The sequence below is a fragment of the Sminthopsis crassicaudata genome, chromosome 5, assembly GCF_048593235.1.
Source record: "Sminthopsis crassicaudata isolate SCR6 chromosome 5, ASM4859323v1, whole genome shotgun sequence".
NCBI classification, from domain to species: Eukaryota; Metazoa; Chordata; class Mammalia; order Dasyuromorphia; family Dasyuridae; genus Sminthopsis; species Sminthopsis crassicaudata.
Genome location: NC_133621.1, coordinates 217,479,758 through 217,493,780, shown reverse-complemented (window position 1 = coordinate 217,493,780; position 14,023 = coordinate 217,479,758).

The following is a 14,023-nucleotide window of genomic DNA, read 5'->3' as shown; positions in this document are numbered from 1 at the left end:
CAATATTTAGTGAAAATAAAGATGTAATTTATTTCCCTACCCAGTTTTATGTACCCCTTAAAATCTATCTTTTAGGGGATCCCATAGAATCAGAATACAAGGCCTTCAAATAATAGCATTCATTACAACCCATTTCTTTTTTGTGTTATATGTATATAAAATGTACAAATTCACATGAATAGAAGAGAAAATGCTAATATTTCTTAGAATAGAAATAAAAGTATTGCCTTTTAGCTGGCAAATGCTGGCTCCATTAGTGACACACATTAATGATTTGTGTCACAGACTATTGGCTTTATTCTTTAATCACCTTCTCAGGATTGAGTCTACTTTTGGAAATAAGCCACCTTCCTCTTAGGTTTCAGATCCCCCTTGGTGAATGAGATTAGTAAAACATAAAAGTTATACAAAATATGGACCTGCTAAAAGTCTGGGTATCCCAAGTTAAGAATCCCTAGATTAAAAGGGGACCTTACATCTAAAAATGCTCAGATACTCTTAAAGAATTCAGAATTGGATCTTCCTAATGTTTAGACATTCTCCTGTGAGTCTCCAGTGACTTCTCATAGAGTATTACTACACCCAGACTTGCTATTGGCACATACCATCCAAGATTTTGCTTAGCCACTGGAGATAATCAAGCGTGACTTTGATGTTGACCTGGCATAATTTTTCCCAAGACATTCTCCTTTGGATACCTATACTGTATCCCAGGAATCTGTTGTTCAGGGGAAACACAAAAATGGCTTTCCTTTCTCCCCCACCCCCACCCCCAATGTCTGAAGAATTTCTGATCTCCTTAGTACAAAACAGAGGGGGAGAAAAGGCATTTCTTTTGGGCCTTTCTTAACCTTGAGGGATCAGATTCTTGAGTCAGAGCCACCCATTACCTTAATTCTTAAATTTAGACATCTATTCTACTTCAGGAAATGAGGAAAAGGCTCTGGGGCAGGGTATCTAAATCTGAGATCCACCCACCAAATCTATGAATAGATTTTACGTGTGGGGTCCAGGAACTTGAATAGGGAAAAAGTTTCATCTTTATTTTTACTGTCTTCTAACTAAATTTAGCATTTCCTTCCATTATGAATTACACACACACACACACACACACACACACACACACAATTATGAGATAGTATCCATAAGTTTTGCCACTTGACCAAAGGAATTCTTGATACAAAAAAGGTTAAGGTCCTTTATTTCAGAGAATAAAGGAATTCAGAGAATAAAGGTGGGAAGAGACAAGGAGAGACAAACACACACACATATATATTCACACACACAGGGAGGAAAGGATAGAGATATGGAAGAATAGGGAAAGGAGAACACAGAAGTATAACTTTATGATAGATATCAAATGGGAAGTTATAGCTTGACTGTTATTTAGAGATAAGGGCAGACATAAATAAAATAGGAAAGAGAGTTAAAGATGAGTTCTCAGATTTCTGCTTTCCCATTGGGCAAATTGTTGGAAGGCTGATGACCTATATAGTAAAGGTGAGACCTCGTGATATGGTGCTCTCAGAAGCAGCCGCTAATAGAGTAGCACCATCCAGTCCAGCTCCTAAATAGGGAAGTGATAGGAGCAGATAGAGTTTCTGTTTCTGTGTTTACAGGTTACTTCACCAGAGCAAAACATACCTTGTTATATCTGCCAGCATTAGCTGCTGGCTCGTTGTCCTTAGCCATCCTCCTCTCTCTTCCCCTCTTCCTTCTCCATATGGTGGGTATTCTTCTTGTTCTTGACATGGTTTCAACAACCAAAGTGAATGTCTGGATGGAGGAGACCCATTTCTTCCAATCAGTCAATAAGCATTTACTAAGCTTATCAGATGCCAAAGTGAAGATGAAAAAAAAAAGTCAAATAATAGTTCTTCCTTCAAGAAATTTATGTTCTAATAGTGGGAGATTATAAGCAAACAACTATGTACAGATAAACTATATAGAAGACAAATAGGAAATAGTTATGGAGGGAAACATTAGAATTAAGGAGGATTGGGAAAAACTTTCTGTAGAAGGGGAGATGGATTTCATATGTCTCCTAAGTGGTTGGAGCTCCTGCTTCCTTTCCCCATCTTCTTCCTCTATTCTTAATTCCCAATTCTTCTGATCCATCAGTCTCAAGATCCCTGGACATAGCTGCTTGTGAGTTTCCCCTGCTGTTGGGTGAAGTTTTCCTGGTTAGATTGGGTTCTGTAAATCAGGACCTCTAGATTTAGACTCTCTAGACAAAGAACACTTTGACCATGTAGGCTTCCTAAGATATATTGATTCTGCCTAGTTTACTTTCAAAGTCAGCAACTTGCTTTCCTGGATGGAATGAACTAGTTTCTTTCTTCTATCACAAATTTAGAGCAAGGATTCTTAATCTGGAGTCTGTGAATAGATTACAGAGGGCCTGTGAATTTGGAATGGAAACACATTCCTTATTTTCACTAACCTTCAGTTTTCTTTGTCATCATATGTACTTTAGACCCTGGAGAAGGAGTACCACTGCCAAAGGGATCCATGTCATAAGAAAGGTTTCCCTGAGAAAAGGTAAAAAGAAAGGTAGCCCCCAAGTTAGACATAGCTGGTACACTTCTTGGAATTACAAGTATATTAGGAATTAAGTATATGCTATTGATTGGGACTGACTAAAAAAATTGTGATAGATGAATTTATAAAGGAATCTTACTATCCGGGAACATGATTAATACAAAGAAATGTGGAAAGATTTACACAAATTGATAAAGATTGAAGTAAGCAAAGTGGAGAAAATTATATACTCTAAATGCAACAATAGAAATGGAATCGCCACAAAATGAACATTACAAAATTACAAAAGAAAAGAGATTTTCTCTTTACTACACTCCTTTGCAGAGGTGGGGATCCATGGATGAGGAATATTGTAGATAGTGTCAGATTTTTATTATTATTTGTCAATGTATTGATTGGTTTTGCTGATTTTTTCCCCTCCTTTTCCATTTCAATTAAAAACAACAACAACAACAACAACAACAACAACAACAACAACAACAACAACAACAACTTGGAATTCCAGAGGGGCAAAAGTGGAACCCAAAATAAAATGAAGAGAACTAATCAGAAGAAGGGACCATATGGCAGATTGTATTTCCAGTATGTTCATTTGTTCTGTAAGAGGACCATGATATTAGGAATGTGATAAATGAATTGGATTCAAGTGAGAGAGGACTGTGCAAAGTCATCAATTTCATATTCTTCTCCAGAGCCATTTGTGTCCAGTGTCAAGATATAGATCAGAATAACTGGAATTGGTCCCAATGTGGTAGGAGGGGTTCGGGAAAGAAGAAACTGCCTAATAATCACATGCAAAAGATCCAAATGATTTACCTTCTAAAATCAGGAATGTCCTAGGAGAGACACATTTTATCATTTCATTGGGTACCCAGGGTCAAGTGCTGAACTGGGATTTTGGAGAGTCTAGGTCTGAATATTACATTTACAACTTGCTGGTTTGTATAATCTTAGGTAGTCACTTAATTTTTCTAAAACCTCAATTTCTTCATTTGTAAAATGAGGGTAATCAATCTTATTCCTTTTACAGGTTGTTGCAAGGATCAAATGAAATTTGTATGTACAGATACTTTGTAAACTATAGACTGCTATAGTGTCATCCAAAAACTGAATTATCCTTCTTTTTAATAAAATCTATTGATGTTTTCTATTTCTTATAATCATCATATTTATCCCTATTATCTTTTTTTATCCTCCTCCTACAAAGCCATTCCAATATAAAAATAACTTTTTTTTTTTTTTGGTGGAGGCAATTGGGGTTAAGTGACTTGCCCAGGGTCACATAGCTAGGAAGTTTTAAGGGTCTGATACTGGATTTGAACTCAGATCCTCCTGACTTCAGTGCTGGTACTCTATCCACTGTGCCATCTAGCTGCCCCAACAAATAACATTTTTAAAGAAAAAAAATCAATATTTTGATCAATAAATTGAAAAAATCCCAAAATCTACAATGCAATAACTATGGACCTCCCACCTCCTCAAAGCAGTGGGTTAGGGGTATTTTCTAATATCTCCTCATTTGTCATGCTTGATCTTTATGATTTTGTTACATTCAATTTTGAGTTTTTAATGTGTATTTGTTTATGATTGTGGTTGTATTTATATTGTTTTCTTGGCTTTGCTTACTTTGTATCAGTTTATAGATATCTTTCCATAATTCTCTATATTCATATGTCATTTCTTACAGAATCATAACATTCTATTAAATCACAATTTAGCTATTCCCCAATTGATGATTCCAATTCTTTGATCTTACAAAAATCACTGCCATAAATATTTTAGTGTATATGGAGACTTCCTTCTTACTGATGGCTTCCTTGGTATATAAACCCAATAGTGGAGTTCCTGGTTCTAAAGGTTATGGATCTTTTGGTTACTATATCTTCATAATTTCAAATTGTTTTCCTAAATGGTTGTACCATTTCACAACTTCACCAATGATGTATTAGTGTGCCTATCATGCCACAAACCCTTCAACATTGACTATTACCAATTTTGGTCATTTTTGCTGATTTGCAGGATGTTGAATATGCTTTCTGGAGGGCTGACAAGGTAATCAGCTTCTTTCCCCATTTTCCCAGGACTGTATTGAAAGCATTAGAGCCTGAGGCTATATAGTTCAGTGGTCACAGAGCCAGATATCAGAAATTGCAAACCAAGTTTGTGAGATGGAAATATCATGGAGATTTGATGACTTCCATCTATACTATATATACAAGCTTTAGATTGGCTTTTTTTGGTCAGAATCAAAGATGAACATATTATCCACAAAAATAGGGAAATTAGGAAGGCAGATTTTAGAAAAAAAGATGACTTTGATTTTGAGCCTCTTGAGTCTAAGGTTTTTATATGATATCCAGGTAGAGAAACTTAAAATGTAGGATAAGAACATAGAGATCAATCAAGAGATGGAGATATAATTTGGAGTCCTGTGCATGGATGTGGTAGCTGAAGCAACTAAGGGATGAGTTAGATGGCAAAGTTTAGAGTAAGAAGATAAGATCTAATGACCAAACTTTGGGGGAGGGAGATGGTTCCACCATTTAGAGGACAAGAAGAAAAAACTGAATTTTTGATTTCTTTGGTATAAGAAATTCATATGTTAGAAATTTCTTCACCTACACAGATTGGACCCTTCTCTTTAATTTATAGTCTTAGAGAGGGGTTCTTGACTAAGAGTCCATGAAAACCTAACTGTCTGCAAATAGATATGACATTTTGCACGTGGATGGGAAAAAATTACATTAACCTCTTAGTGAAATTTTTAATTTCCTTCAAGTATGACTCAAAAAAATTCTAAGAGGTCCATAGGCTTAAAAAGACTATCAGAGGACTCCAAAAAACATGAAGAAGGTTAAGAACTTCAATCTTCAAAAGTTGCCTAGAACACTGAAATATTAAGTGACTTGGTCAGGCTCCAAGGTGGGACTCCAGTTCAGGTTTTCTTGGCTTAGAAAAATCAAGAAAACTAAAGGTGAAAAAAGCATCCAGGAGGGGTTGCTCAGCAATGTTAAATGCAGCAGAAAGGTCAAAACATATGAAAATTTACAAGGGACCATTGGATTTTTAATTTAGGAAGTGCCCGTTGACTTTAGAGAGAGTATAATCAATGGAAAGGCTGACAAAATTAGATTGCAGGAGGTTGAAGGTAGTAGTGAGGAAGGAGAGCCAAATGACTGGAGACTACTTTTACTATAAATATGACAGGATAAAAGACTGAAAGGTAGTAGTATCATGGGAAGACTTTTTAGTAAAGATTTGAAATTTTGGAGAATATGAGTAGAGCTTAATACAGGAGGGAGTGATTGAAGATGAAAGAACTAGTTGAGGAGGGCAGATGATGAAAGCAAGAAAAGTAGAAATTATGTTACAGAGATACAACATAGATGACAGTAAGAAACTGGTTCTGTTGGGAATAGGTTAAATATGTAATGAAATAACAAATTAAGAAAGTATTCCAAAGAAGGAAATGACATTGTATTTAACAATGTCAAGTGCTACACAAGGCAAAAAGAATGAGAATTGAAGAAAGTTTTTTGGGTCTGAAGACAATTTCTGAAGGAGCTGCCCCTGTGTTCTGGTGTTTGTTGATTCATTAAAATTGGTCTCAAAGTGTCTATACTCCACTCAGGCCAAATCTCAGCCCCTGGAAGTTCTGTATTCTCTGAGGTTCTTTCAAGTTATCTTAGGACAGCTGCTTTACCCCTTTATTTTTGTTATTCTACATTCATTTTGAGGCTATGTTTTCTTTGTGGGGGAAATTTGGAAAGCTTGGGATTTTCTGACTTCTATCTTCTTGGAATCCTCCAATGAGAGAGCCACGTCTGTAAAATGTCAGGCGGCAGAGAAGACATTACATAGGGTTAGGAGTAAAGGGGGGGGGGGGGAAGAGTACCACTCCTTCAAAACACTTGACATTGAAAAGAAGGAAAGCCTGAAGGGGATAGCAGGGTCTAATGAATGTTGAAATTACCAAACATAATGATAGATATAAGATGTAGAGGGGAGTCAAGCTACATGTTGATTTCAGATAAGGTAGAGGTATATTGTCTGGGTAGATAATGGTTTTGAAATGGGAAAGTATCAAAACTTTGGAGAGCTTGATATAACCATTTAGTAAAGACTTACAAAGAGAAGGAGAGTGATCATTAGATAAATAGGCTGGAAATTGAATTGGAGAGCAAGGAACATAGTCTTCCTCATTTCTCATTGAGGTGAGGGGATTTGAAAACAAGTTTCTGAGTAGAAGAAGGCTATGGGAAAGATGGTGTCTCAGGTCAAATACAAGTTCCAGTATAGGTAAGGAAGATTGTAAGGGAGTGTTCTGGAGAGCCCAGTAGAAGAGAATAGTGATGAAATCAGACAAGAGGGATAGTAGGTCTTCCTCTGGGATCCAATTCCAAACAAACTGAATCTTCATTCTACCTCATTACTCCTATTCTCTTTGAAGATAGAGAAGGGCTTGAGGATAACAATAAAGAAAATTGGTATGTTCTGAGGAAAGCAATTATTGCTATTTGACCTTCATTTTCCAAACAGGACTAATAGAGGATTGCCTGAGAATTAGATTTCAGTGAGACAGAATTGCACAATCATCAGTTTTACTCTCTCTTCCTGATAGACAAAATTCAGAAAAGATTGGCAGTGGCCTAGAGTGCAGCATGGTCTTGGTATCTTAAATATCTGACCAAGCTCTAAATGCTCCACAATGCCTATTTCAGTCTCCTTTATTGTGTAGAAACAAATTTCTCATCCACCCATTCTGCAGGAGAAGTCTGCCCTAACTCACCAATAGGTTTGAGGCTTCTTGGTTATCCTCACCTTGATTTAGCCCATCTGCAGGGACTATTTATGAGGCTGCTGAGAATGATACAGCTTCATGGAGCCACAGGTGAGAGTTAGGTGAATCAGATGGACACTAAAGGTGGATAAGTAGTTTTGAACAAGCCCTCACACCAGAGGCATTAGTTCCTCTGAACACCTCATACATCCTAAGACAAGAGGTAGGTACATGTTGGCACTTCAGGAGAAAAGAGAAGGAAAAAAAAATCTATGATTTATTATTAGGGAAGTCACTTGGTGAATCTACCCCAGCATTCTGAATAGAATGTGAGGGCTTAAACAAAACTCCTTCCCAAAGTTCTGTTAAAGGGCCCATCTTAAGGTAATAAGATGCCAGGGCCTGATTAGTTAAGGTGATGGGGGAAGGGCTCACTGGTGGAGTCAAAAGCCTCTAATAAACTCTTTGTATTATTATTTTATGGTCTCGGGTGTCTAAAGAATTATCATCTCCCCTGCAGTGAATTATGAATATTACTTGTGATAGCCTCCTTGTTGGTAACTGCAATTCTTCAATTCACATATTTTGTAAAGATGAATCCTTACAAAAATACAACTTTGATGCCTCATTATGGTGTGGAGGTGACCATGGATTTTCCAAGACAATGTCAGTGGATCACAAACACTGGCAGATTCTTTCATGCTGGAGCTTTTGAGAATGGTCCTGGCAACAGATCTGAGGCTGTATTTGAGTATCAGCTTAACTAATTATGGAGATGAAGCTTTTTTTGTCCCTACCAATCTATTAAGCAAAAAAAAACCACTGTGTTTCCATCCTATGTTTTTTTGGGTTTTTTTTTTTTTTTGTTTTGTTTTGTTTTTGGTCTGTTTCTTCAGTGATGGTGGCAGAAGGTGTGAAGAATCAAACTCGAGTCTTGGTACTCAACTTGTGAGGTTCTTGTGCAATGACTAACAATTGAACATATTGATGGAGGAATCCATCACATCAGTATATGCTATAAATGAAACCAACTTAGAAGTGACTCTGACTTGCTCAGTGTCACTGAGCTACTAAATGACTAAGGCAGGATTTGAACTCAGTCCTTCCTCACTCATAGCTCATTGTTCTATGATGCCTGTTTATCAGCTCTCTCACAAGTCATAACTAAGAATGGTACTTGATCTGGTTCTCTTCTAATTTTCAAAGAGAGGGGGAAAGGAGAAAAGGTATAAGCATTTATATAGCACTTACTTTATGAAAAGCATGTCTTATATATTTTTAAAAAATCTCTTTTTATCCTCACAATTACTATGCAAGGTAGGTGTGCTTATTATCTTCATTTTTAGTATTGGGGAAACTGAGGTTAAGTGACTTGTCCAGGGTCACACAACTAAGTGTCAGAGGCTAGATTTAAACTTGCATCTTCCTGACTCCAGGTTCTTATAACACCTAGCTGCCTCAAATTAATGCTGTATCCTATAAGATTTGAGCTGTGCATTTTTTAAAAGTTCTGGTTTTCTTAATTTGTTGAGCCATTCATCTGCTTGCCTTCTTTTGCTTTTGCTACTACAAAAAGTGCTGCTATATAGTTTTGCATGTATGGCACCTTTTTTATCTTTGACCTCTTATGCCTAATAGTAGTCACAGTTTAGTGATTTTTTTTTTTTTTTTAGTATAATTACAAATTGTTTCCTAGAACAGCTGGACCAATTCACACTCTATCAGCTCCCATTAGTGTGCTTGCCTTTCTACTACAACATTTGCTATTTTTTATGTCTTGAGCTTTCTTCCAATTCAGATTATCTCCCTATAATGTGACTTCCATCATAGTACAACCCTGTCTGCCCTCCTGCTAATGGCACAACCAACAAGTATTTGGGGAATTCTTCTTCAGGGCTCTGCCTTATGAGGGCAGAAGCTCATATATCTGTATCTTATATTCTTATATTCTTTCTGCCCTCAAGGTATTCCAGATATGAATTCATACTCTTCTGACCTTTTGTTGCATATGTTATGCAATTATATAATATATAATTTAAATATATTCTCCTATGAGGTTATGTTTCAGTCAGTTAAGCAAAATCACTTTTTATGTAATGACTACATCTGAAAACATTCTGCCCATTCTTACAATGTGTTTCTTTTCACTTATGTTGCAGTTGGTAGCTATATTATGCTTTATCAATTCAAACAAAATTTCCTGGATGTCTTGGCTTTTCTCTTATTCACTTCTTACTGTGCATTATCATATGTGCCATGGTTTCTTTAGCTACTTCCCAAATGATGGACATTCACTTTTTTTTTTTTACTAGCTATTAATATTTTGGTATATGTTAGGCTTTTATTTCTTTTAGATCCTTCTTAAAAAATAGAAACTTCTTGCTGAATACTCCTTTCACCTGTGGCTCTTGCTTTTCCCTCTGGCTTCAGTCCCAGATCTTTAGCTTTTAGAATGTTTCTTGAAGCACAATTTTGATGTTTTACTAAACAATCTGGACAGGGAAATACTGTGATGATCCATTGGGCAATGGGATGGATAGAGTTGGCATGGTGGAATATGAGATATATCAAGTCAGAGGACCTGAGTTCAAATTTTGACTCTAATATTCCTCCTCTATTTATGTTTCCTCCAAACTTCCAAACTCATCTTTATCTAAACTTCCATAGCACTAAGAAACATAATCTTCTATGAGCTAAGTGGCCAGGTATTTAGAGTGCCTAGGCCCTGATTTTAAGTTTCTTGAGAATAGGGGTTATCTTTCTTTGTGTCCCTAATGCTTGGTATTGTGTCTGGCACATAGTAGTTTCTTGACCGAAGACTTGACTTCAAATCCTGCCTCAGGTCTATCTAGATGTAAACCAAAATAAATAATTTAGCCTCTATGTGCCTTTGTTTGAATTGATAAAGCATAATATAGCTACCAACTGCAACATAAGTGAAAAGAAACACATTGTAAGAATGGGCAGAATGTTTTCAGATGTGGTCATTACATAAAAAGTGTAAAATATTACACCAATATTAGAGGGTTATTATGAGAATGAGATCTTTACAAATCTTAAAATGCTACATATAAATGTTGACTGTTATATTGTTTCAAATCCATTTTCTTAATAGACCCTTGTATACATTTCAGTCTATTAAAGCACACAGTAAATGCATCAGGATTTGCTTTTTCTTTCTTGAGCAGGGGTTTTAATCCTTGTGTCATCATGGACTGGGAAACTTATGACTGCCTTCTCAAAATAAAGTTTTTAAATGTGTAAAATAAAATACAAGAAATTTTAAAGGAAACCAATTATATTCAAATATAGTTTTCAAAATATTTTTTTAGGGCCAAATTCAGCCCTAGGTTAAGAATTCCTGCTAGAGGAGTATTCTCTGACCATCCGGGATTAAAGTTAACTGATGATCTGGTTTAATGTTTGGCAAATTGTAGAAAAACAGATTGTACCACCATGTGAATGGAGAGAGAAAAGGACCAGTTATTGTCCTTTTGCCCCTCCAGTTGATCTTGATTTCTGCTTCATCAGGCCAGCTTAAGCTCTAGGCTCCCTCATGTTGTGCCCAGGAAAGTGATATTGAGGTAATAATGGCACCCAGGTCCTCCTGACTCCAAATCCAGTATTCCATACATTATACCAATAGACTCTGGATGGAGAATCCTTTAGGAAATGAAGGACTTCAAACAAAAAATAGAGTTTGGTTCTTATTTGAGGGGAATTCCAGAAAAGAGACAGTCTAGTTGGCAATTTCCCTGGATGTTCCTCAGGGAGCAAGCTGTAGCTTGTGAATTTCCAGGTATTTCTCTGATCATCTTATCAACACCTATTTTAGATGAACCTAGGAACGGTGTACGCAATCAGGAGTCTGAAGACTCTCTCTTCTGGGCCTCTCCTCTGGGAAGTAGACAGATTAAACTTGAAGAAAGCTCAAGAATTTGGAAAGGGGTTTTCTAAGATGACATCTCCTTCACCTCATTTGTAATACAGGTTCTAATACAGCCTTTCATTTGTGGCGGAATCCTGGGTGGCAGAATGAAGGCAGGAGGAAGATTAGACAGAAATTGAGCACACAGCTCTTTTCGGGCCCTAAAATTCTACAATTCTATGAAATGTCTTCTCCACAGCTCCCTGGGCCTCTTTTCCAAAATGCTGTCAGCACTAGCAGTTGGAAAATATTTTTTCACCCTCCCTTTTGATTTCTTTTTTCCTTAAAAAAAAAAAAAAAAAAAAAAAAACAAGGGGAAAAAAAAAAAAAACAAAAACAAGCCATCTGGTGTCAGATTCTCTTCTGGCACATTATAAAGGGTAGCACTAAAAATGTCCCTGGAAAAAATAAAAGCCTAAGCACACCAGTTTATCTCTCTCTCTCCCCCCATCCCCCACTTTTTTCTCTCTCCTCTTTCTCCTTTTCCTCTTTTTTCTCCTCTCATCTTTTTCTCTCCCTCCTTTCTTTTCTCTTTCTCTCCTGTTCTTTCTCTTAGTTCCGTGGCTTTCCCCTTTCCTCCTGTTTTCTCTCACGCGTCTGTTTCTCCCTCCCTCCCCTTTTTCTCTCTGCCTTGCTGTCTCTGTGTCCCCTACCCCCATCCCCTTGCCAGTCTGCACTAGGGGACCCCGACTCTGCGGTTAATATACACCTTTTGAAGGCAGAGTAGCCCAGGAGTTTGGGAGGCGGGGTTGGGCTGGAGTCTGAGAGTGGAAGGTAGGAGCAGCGGCTGGGTTTTGGGGAGGTGAGAGAGAAGGAAAGGAGTTACGGGGAGGGAGCCGGGCGGCAGAAGCCCCTTGCCAGGTCTGTGGACGGCACTTGGGGCTCGCTTTCTGCCTGTTCCCAGCCTCCCTCTGGCTGCCGGGAGACGGCTCCGGGCGGCCGTCTAGCTGCCCCGAGATGTTGTTTACATTTGGTCTCCGTTCCAGCGAGTTGCCCCCTCGCGGCCCCCTCCGCTCCGCTGTAATCTCGGAGCCGTTTCCTCTCGCTGTTCCGTGGGCTCCGCATTCCTGAGCGTTGAGCAACAACTTTCCCTCCGCCGCCGAGGGGATGGGGCCAGCGGGGGCGGGTTAGGCCGGGGCCCCATTTAGGGGCTCCCTCGGGGAGCGTGGGGCTCCCGAGGCCGGACCAAGCGGAGCCGCTCCTAGATGAAGTTCTGCTGCCCTCGCAGCCCCTGCAAACGCAAGCGCATCCCGGCTTGTGAAGTACACACACAGGACATATGGACACAAGTCAGGCACGTACAGATCTGTGCAGAAAAACCACCGGCTGCACACACGCGAGGCACAAACAAGACTCAGAAACAGACAAGATACAGACACAGGAAGCAAAAGCCACACAGACACACATTCAGACCTACAAGACACATAAACCCTGTCTTCCTTGGCGGCTTCCCGCCTCCAGCCTCCACCCCCAATTGCACAAACTCAGATGGCCGGGCTTCGGTTTGTGAAGAGAAACTGTGCCCAGTCCCGGCTTCCTCCCGCCAGGGATCCCTGGGAGGGATGGTGACTCTGTGTCCTCGGGGGCAGCAGAGGGAGAACAGCGCCTGGGAGGCGCCCGGTAGGCCAACGTCCAATCTGCCAGGACCTGGAAGTCGGAGAGCTGTTTAGGGAAAAGGTTTAAGGAAGCCCCTTTGACTAGCCCTCTCCGGGGATGTTGAGTTTGTGTGTAATTTGTGCAGGCCCTGGACTATCTGTTTCTGAAACAGCCCAGGACCTTTGGGTTGGGGTTCGTGGAAGGAGATGAACTTGAGTCATTCTCCCCCAAAAGGAGGGAGTAAAATCTTACAAAGATTAGATGGCAGTCTTTAGAGAATCCTAGTAGATATTCAACTTGTGGCCTCGATACACATTTGTTTTTATTTTTAAAAGATCCAATTAGAGCAGAAATGTAGGTGTTGGAGGGGACCTTGTTGCACATTAATAAATGTCCATCGAATTGAACTCTTAGATTATAAACTCCTTAAGGCCAGGGTTACTCAGCTTTGTATCTTCACCCCATCTGCCTAAAATAGCATAGAGTAAGAGCGATCTTAGCCATCACTTGGTTCAGTTCTCTCATCTGACAGCTGAAGAAGCTGAATTTAAGAGATATTGAGTGATTTATCTGCCTAAACCTTAGGCCCTAAAGCCACCCACCTAGGAAGTAGGAGAAGCAGGATTCAGGCAGTAGATTGCCTCTCTCCGGAAGAAGGCTGAGGAGGTTGGGGTGAGGGAGGCAGACAGCTTGTTCCCTAGACCAAAGGCATTGTGTTACTGTCTATGCCTAGAGAAGCTAGTTTGGATTGTGGGAAGGAGTAGGATTGTTGATTTTTGAGTTAAACGAGCTCTTTACCAATTTCCCTGGACCAGGACTTCAGATATGGATGATGGCGGAAGGGGATGGTAAGCATTTTTAAAGCATCCTTTATGTACCACACATTTTGTCAGCTAGGTGGTGAAGTGGATACAGTGCCAAGCCTGGAGTAAGGAAGACCTGAGTTCAAATATGGCTTCAAACTGACTAGCTGTGTGACCCTGGACAAATCAGTTAAGCCCATTTGCCTCAGTTTCTCATCTGTAAGGAAGAAGGAAATGATAGTGCATTCCAGTATCTTTGCCAAGAAAATCCAAATGGGGTCTTGACTGAACAACAAATATGCTAGGCACCGAAGTGCTTTATAAATGTTATCTCTTTTGATCCATAGGACATCCCTGTAAGATTAGTGCTATTAT